Genomic DNA, 6306 nt, shown 5'->3' with positions numbered 1-6306 from the left:
GACACCATTGCATATACCAGCAAGATGTTGCTGAAAGGACTCTGATATAGCTGTCTCTTGTGAGGCTATGCCAGTGCCTGGCAAACACAGAAGTGGATGCTCACAGTCATCTATTGGATGGAACACAGGGCCCCCAATGGAGGAGCTAGAGAAAGTACCCAAGGAGCTAAAGGGGTCTTCAACCCTATAGGTGGAAAACAATATGAACTAACCAGTACCCCAAGAGCTTGTTTCTCTAGCTGCATATGTAGCAGAAGATGGCCTAGTCAGCCATCATTGGGAAGAGAGGCCCCTTGGTCTTGCAAACTTTATATGCCTCATTACAGGAGAACACAAGGGCCAGGAAGTGGGAGTGGGTGGGTAAAAGAGTGGGGGAGGGTATGGGAGACTTTTGGGATAGCATTTGAAATGTAAACGAAGAAGATACCTAATTTAAAAAAATGTAAAAAATAAAAAATAAAAAAATAAATGGGTTATCTTAAGTTACGATCTAGTCAGGGAAGAGCCTAGCTATATGGCCATGGTATTTGTAATATATTTTATTTCTGAGAGCATGGGGCTGGGAGCCAGAACCCACATAACGTATACATTTTTATACTAAGATTTCCAATATGGTTGCTTTTGAATTTCTGTTTATTTTGAATAATGTAACAGTGATCATTTGGTACAGGAGCCTTTTTCAAGATTCCTTTTAACATCCTCTCCATGCTTTATTCGAAACATGATCTCACTCTTAGGCTATCTCAGTTGACTTAGGATACCCTTACGGTATTGGGACACAGATTCATACACTGTTACCATGTACCCAGTTATTGTCTCAAACTTGGCATCTACCTGATTCTAACTCCCCAGTGCTTGGATTTACAGATGTGTGTCTCCATGCCCAGCTTATGGTTTAATTTTCTCAGGTCTGTACGAGAATGGAAATATGGATCACACAGAAGATCTATTGTAAGATTCTGAGGAACCTTTAACATTGTTAGTCATCATGGCTACCAACTGCCACTCCCACCAACATTGCATATGGCTTCTGCTTTCTCCTTTCTTGTCAGCACTTGTTATCTTCTGGTTTTGGTTGTAGCCATCCTAAAGAGAGTGAAGTACTATTGTTGTATTTTTATATTCATTTCCCAGATGACCTTATTTTCATCATTGGTTTATAAACTATACATGTTTTGTCTTTTAAAAACTAGTGGGTGACCTAGGGATTATGATATACATTTTAATTAGTCTTTGCCTAGTTGTGTGAAGTGAAATGCTCTTGAATGGTATATGAATCTGTGTCCCAATAACCTACAGTTTATTCTATGTCAACTGAGAGTAAAAGAGGGTGTAAAATAGAATTAAAGAAATGATGACCAAAAATATCCAATTTTGTTGAAAATATTTTTGAAAAGCTTATATATCTAAGACCCCCAAGAATAATAAAGATAAATTAAACTACTTCAGGCATAACAGAATCAAGTTGCTGAAATCCACTGCCAATATAATAAAACTTTAAATCTTCCAGGGACTAGAGACATATTGTGTTGATATAAACATAAAGAATGATATTTTCTTAAAATTTACACATATATGAAAAGAATTACCAGATAGTAGGAAGACAATGCCTCAACTAGACCTCTTATGCTAATAAGTAAAACTCCCAGTAACAGGAGTAGGTTATGCCTTATTGTGTTGTTGGCCAAAGGGTCCTATGTTCAGGAGTGGTTGGTCAACACAAAATGAAGTCAATGTTTTTGTCTGTTTGTTTGGTTGTTTGTGGACTTCTCATTTCTTTTGTCATTTTTTTGGCTCTGTTTTGACTTTTGTTTTTTCTGGGAGTCTGTTTGTTTATTTGTTTGTTTTTGTCCATTTTCCTTTTGGTTGGTGGTGTTTGTTTAAATTCAGATCTGATAAAACTAACAAACCAGGGGATCATTGATGTAGAAAAAAAAATGGCTTGTTGCAGTTTTCAAGAAGAAGACTAAAAATTAGACAGAGAACCCTGTGGGAAGCACAGGGACTTCCTAGAAACAGAGACTGTATCAGAAGAGAATGGGAGGAGCCCACACTGGACTTTCATGAAAGGGATGGAGTGCACAGGACAAGATCCTGGATGCTTGAATACCAGGCAAGTCAGAGGGAGCTGGCTTGTAGAGGACCCTCTTCTCCTGCATATAAGACGTCCTCTTGAGGTAAGTAAGTTGTTTGCTGTCCTTGGGTACTGGCAAAAGGCAGGCCTCGACGCCTCATAAAACATAGAAAACAAAGTATGCAAGACAGGCACAACTATGGCAACCTGACTGTCTCAAAAAGGCTTAACAGCACTGGGGGAATGAATGAGACACAGAGTCTGGAGCATTTGGTCCAGATAGGAGTCCAGAGGCTGAGCTTCAGAGAACAGCAGTGAGTGGGTCGCCTTTCCCTCTCAGCTGGGTTGTGACTACCTCCTCTCTGCTTTGAATTATTCTTCTTTTCCACATACATAGACATCAGTGTTATTTACATGACCCACATTATATTGCTTTTTTTTACATACTGAAAACCTAGCAAGTGGCTACTTAGAACATGTTGAATCAAGTCCCAACTTCCTAATAGTTAAAATACAGCTATTAGTCCCATTCCTTTACCACTCCCAACAGTGTCAGATTTATTGAATTTCTCTGATTCTTTTATTTTTAGTTTATTTTGAGATGGGGGAGGGGCTGTCTCACTACTCAGGGCTGACTGACCAGGAAGTCATTAGGTAGACCAGGATGGCCTTATATTCATCGAAGTCCATCTGCTTCTGCCCCTGCCCCTGCCTCCCAAGTCCTGGGATTGAAGGCACAGGCCTCCATGCCCAGCCTTTAATCCTCCTAGGTCTTTTAGCTCACGAGGCTCTTCTTTACAGCCCTTCACACTTGTTCATGCTGTTCTGACATCACAGGATCCTTCCCACCTTGATTTAAACACATGCCTCACCATCCCCCAATCCTGGCTCCAGCTCCAGCTCCAAGGGTCACACCCAGACTCCACACAGCACTCTGCTCTCTGCCACAGATATGGCCACCCTTCTGTATCTTCTCATTCACTTCTCTCATTTGCCACAAGGACAGAGACCACATAAAGGATACCTTGTATTCACTTCTGTATTGTGACTCTGAACACAAGGCAGCCCTCCGGGGAACATGGTCTAAATGCCTATAAGTGAGTGGAGCCTAGTCACTCTAGGACCAGCAGAAGCCAGAGCTGGGATGCTGGCTGGAGAACTTCCTCAGTCTTCTAACACTTCTTGGGGGTGTCTTTGGGGGGGGGGCTGGGAGGTGATACACCATTTCTCACCTTGAATTAGAACCAAATTTCTCTCCAGGGGAAGAAAGAAAACACTGTATTTCCATGGGAGATTTCATCTCAAAAAATTCACTCTGGATTTTTTTTCTTTTTCTTTATCTTTTTCTTTTTTTCTTTCTTTCTTTCTTTTTTTTTTTTTTTTTTTTTTTTTTTTTTTTTTTTTTTTTTTTTTTTTTTTTGCTCCTTATGCCAAACAAGCTATCATAGCCACTGGTGGCAGTGAATGCTCTCTCCTTCCAGTCACTTGACAACAACCGATGAAGATAAATAAATGGCTGTGCTTGAGAGAACATGAATCACGACAAACCCAGTGTTGTCAAGGAACAATAAAAATTCTCATGTGTTGCAAATAACCCTTGTGAAATTCTCGTCATTTTTATTTTTGGCATTAGAGCTGACATCGTTACTTTTCTGGTTCTATCTTATAAGCCATGTCTTCCAGAGAAAAATAAAGAAATGTATTAAACAGCATCTGGAAAAGAAATCTTCAGTGGGTCAAGAAACCTTAAAATAGGAAAAGAAGTTCCTCAAACATCTGCAAAGGAACAAGAGATGGGCGGGGGCGGGGGGACATAAAGAGTTACAGTGCACTTTGTGTGGGGTCGTGGTGGTGGTGGTGGAAGTGGAGGAGGTGGTGGTTGTGAAGTGTGTGTGTGTGTGCGCGAGAGTGTGTGTATGTGTGTACATGTGTGTGCATGTGTGTGTGCATGCATGTGTGTGCATGAGTGTGTGTGTGTGCATGTGTGTGTGTGTGTGTGCAATCCACGAAGGTCTCAGTCCTCAGGTGCCTTCCAGTTTTTGTTTGAGAAGGAATATCTCAACAGCCTACCAACTGAGTCATAGCCCCAAACTCCAGAGAATTTTAATTGAGTTCTGGCCCAGAAAGTTGGCCTGAAATTGCAACAGGATACACTAAGCTAGCCAGCAGGAAAATCGGCTATGTAATCGTGGTAACTAAAAAAACCTCCTTCCCTCCCCCCTCCCCTCCCCTCCCCCTGTCCCTCCCACTCATCCTTTTCATGCATGCATATACACCACCAGGCTAATTTATATCATGTGTATTTTTTTAAGCAGCGTCCATTCACAAGCTACTTGCCACTTCTCAAGGAAACGTTGACTATTAAATGGCAGATTTTTATCTTCCTCTTGTAGTTTCTTTTACAAAAGGAGACTCTACAACATTAAAAATTTATCTTGTTTACAGCTTTCTCAGCACTGCTTTCCCCACCCCCATGGCCAGGAGACATTCCAGAAAGTATGGGACTCACCAATGGTATCACCCCATTATCACAGAATGATCCGGTGCTGGCGCACCTGCACTCTGAGGATGTCTTAGGAACAAATGGTCAGTGGGGAGGATGGTCAGTACCAGCTGTGAGGGAGGGAGTACGTGTTCTTCCTGAAGAAGACAGAATTTAGGGAAATCCCATCTAACTGTAAATATTTGCCTTCAAATCTCCAACACCTGCCAGAGGGAGTGTGGATGGATGTTATGCTCAGGGCAGATTCCAGGGAATGTCCTGGATACAGGCAAGGCCCTGAAAACCATTTGGGGATTTTAGACAAGAGTTTGTGCATCTTTGATGAATTACAAGCCTAACTCACAAAGCTCTTTTCACATCTGAGATTCTGTGACGCTATGATTTATCCACCCAGCACTGTACATGGAAAGGGTCAGCCACTGTATTTATTACCCCAAGGACTCTCTGGCTGTGATTTTTTTCCACCTTAACTACACTCCACTAACACAGCCTCTATGGCAGCAAAAAGGGCTCGAGAGCCTGCTCTGATGTCTGTGCTTCTGTGCAGTTCAGTGAGCTTGGGATGAGGATGAAGTAGGGAGGAGTGTGTCTCTGCTGAGCACCCTCCGGGCCACACTGTGATGCAGAAAGCACTAGGAGGTGAGAGATCATCATTCACTTGCATGTGTGTATGGTGTAGGCATGAGTATATGCCCATGCATGTGTGTGTGTGTGTGTGTGTGTGCATGCTTCGGAAGAACAAAGGTCAATGTTGGGCATCTTCCTCCATCATGCTTTACCTTAGTTTTTGACACAGAACCCACTAAACCCAATGCTTACTAACTTGACTGGATTATCTGGCTACCAAGCCTATGAGAGCATCCTGTCCAGCCAATGAGATCACACAGGTACAACTTGCCATGTCCCTGGCTTTCATTTGGTGCTGGGATCTAAAGCGTGTACTGAACACTTTCCTGCCTATTATCATCAGTTCACTTTTTAAAAAGGATTTTATTTATTTTATGTATATGAGTACACTGTGGCTGTCTTCAGGCACACCAGAAGAGTGCATTGGATCCCATTACAGATTGTTGTGAGCCACCATGTGGTTGCTGGGAATTGAATTTAGGACCTATGGAAAAAAAAACAGTCAGTGATCTTAATGGCTAAGCCACCCCTCCAGCCCCATTAGTTCACTTTTAATGTCATTTTTCTTACTATGCTTTGTGTTTCTAGCTTTTGATATTGTAAGCTTGTATCTTTAACTGCGGATTTTAGGAATTTCTTTTTCCCCTGGCCCATCACCTATATAACAATACACATTTTTCATACTTGGATGTCTGTCTCTCTTGACTATGCTAGCCAAATTGAGGTTTAGGTAAATGTTTTGTCAAATGGCAAAATCTCTGGTTGTCATAGTTTTAAATCTATAAACCCTTTTTTATTAAAAAAAAACCAAAGTCATGATTATTATATATAATCAGAAGTACATAAAGCCAGTCATTCAAATGCTATGTGATAGTCTGTTTTCCTATTGACAAAATCTGCATAAGTTCTGAAATAAGGAAAACTGGGTTCAAATGTAGGCTTTGCAGTTTTCTGCTGCGTTGTGGTCTTTAATATCTCTTTAAGAGTGAGTTGAGAGTGAAGCTGGAAAGATCCCAGAAGCCCCTCAACAGAGGAATGGATACAGAAAATGTGGTACATTTACACAATGGAGTACTACTCAACTATTAAAAGGAATGAATTT

General features: G+C 41.3%; 1 long non-coding RNA gene across 1 annotated transcript in view; it reads right to left on the bottom strand.

Annotated features, from left to right (window-relative positions):
* Nucleotides 1–4138: 4138 nt before the first annotated feature.
* Nucleotides 4139–6306, bottom strand: part of LOC110306488 — a 4272-nt gene continuing 2104 nt past the window's right edge. Inside the window, exons 4-5 of the long non-coding RNA XR_002379292.1 lie at nucleotides 4584–4687; nucleotides 4139–4206 (exon numbers count right to left, since the gene is read on the bottom strand). This is a non-coding gene — a long non-coding RNA (uncharacterized LOC110306488). The remainder of the gene's footprint in view (nucleotides 4207–4583; nucleotides 4688–6306) is intronic.

This window comes from Mus caroli, chromosome 12 (genome assembly GCF_900094665.2).
Source record: "Mus caroli chromosome 12, CAROLI_EIJ_v1.1, whole genome shotgun sequence".
NCBI lineage: Eukaryota > Metazoa > Chordata > Mammalia > Rodentia > Muridae > Mus > Mus caroli.
Note: the sequence above shows the minus strand (reverse complement) of the source record. Positions and strands in the feature narration are given on the sequence as shown.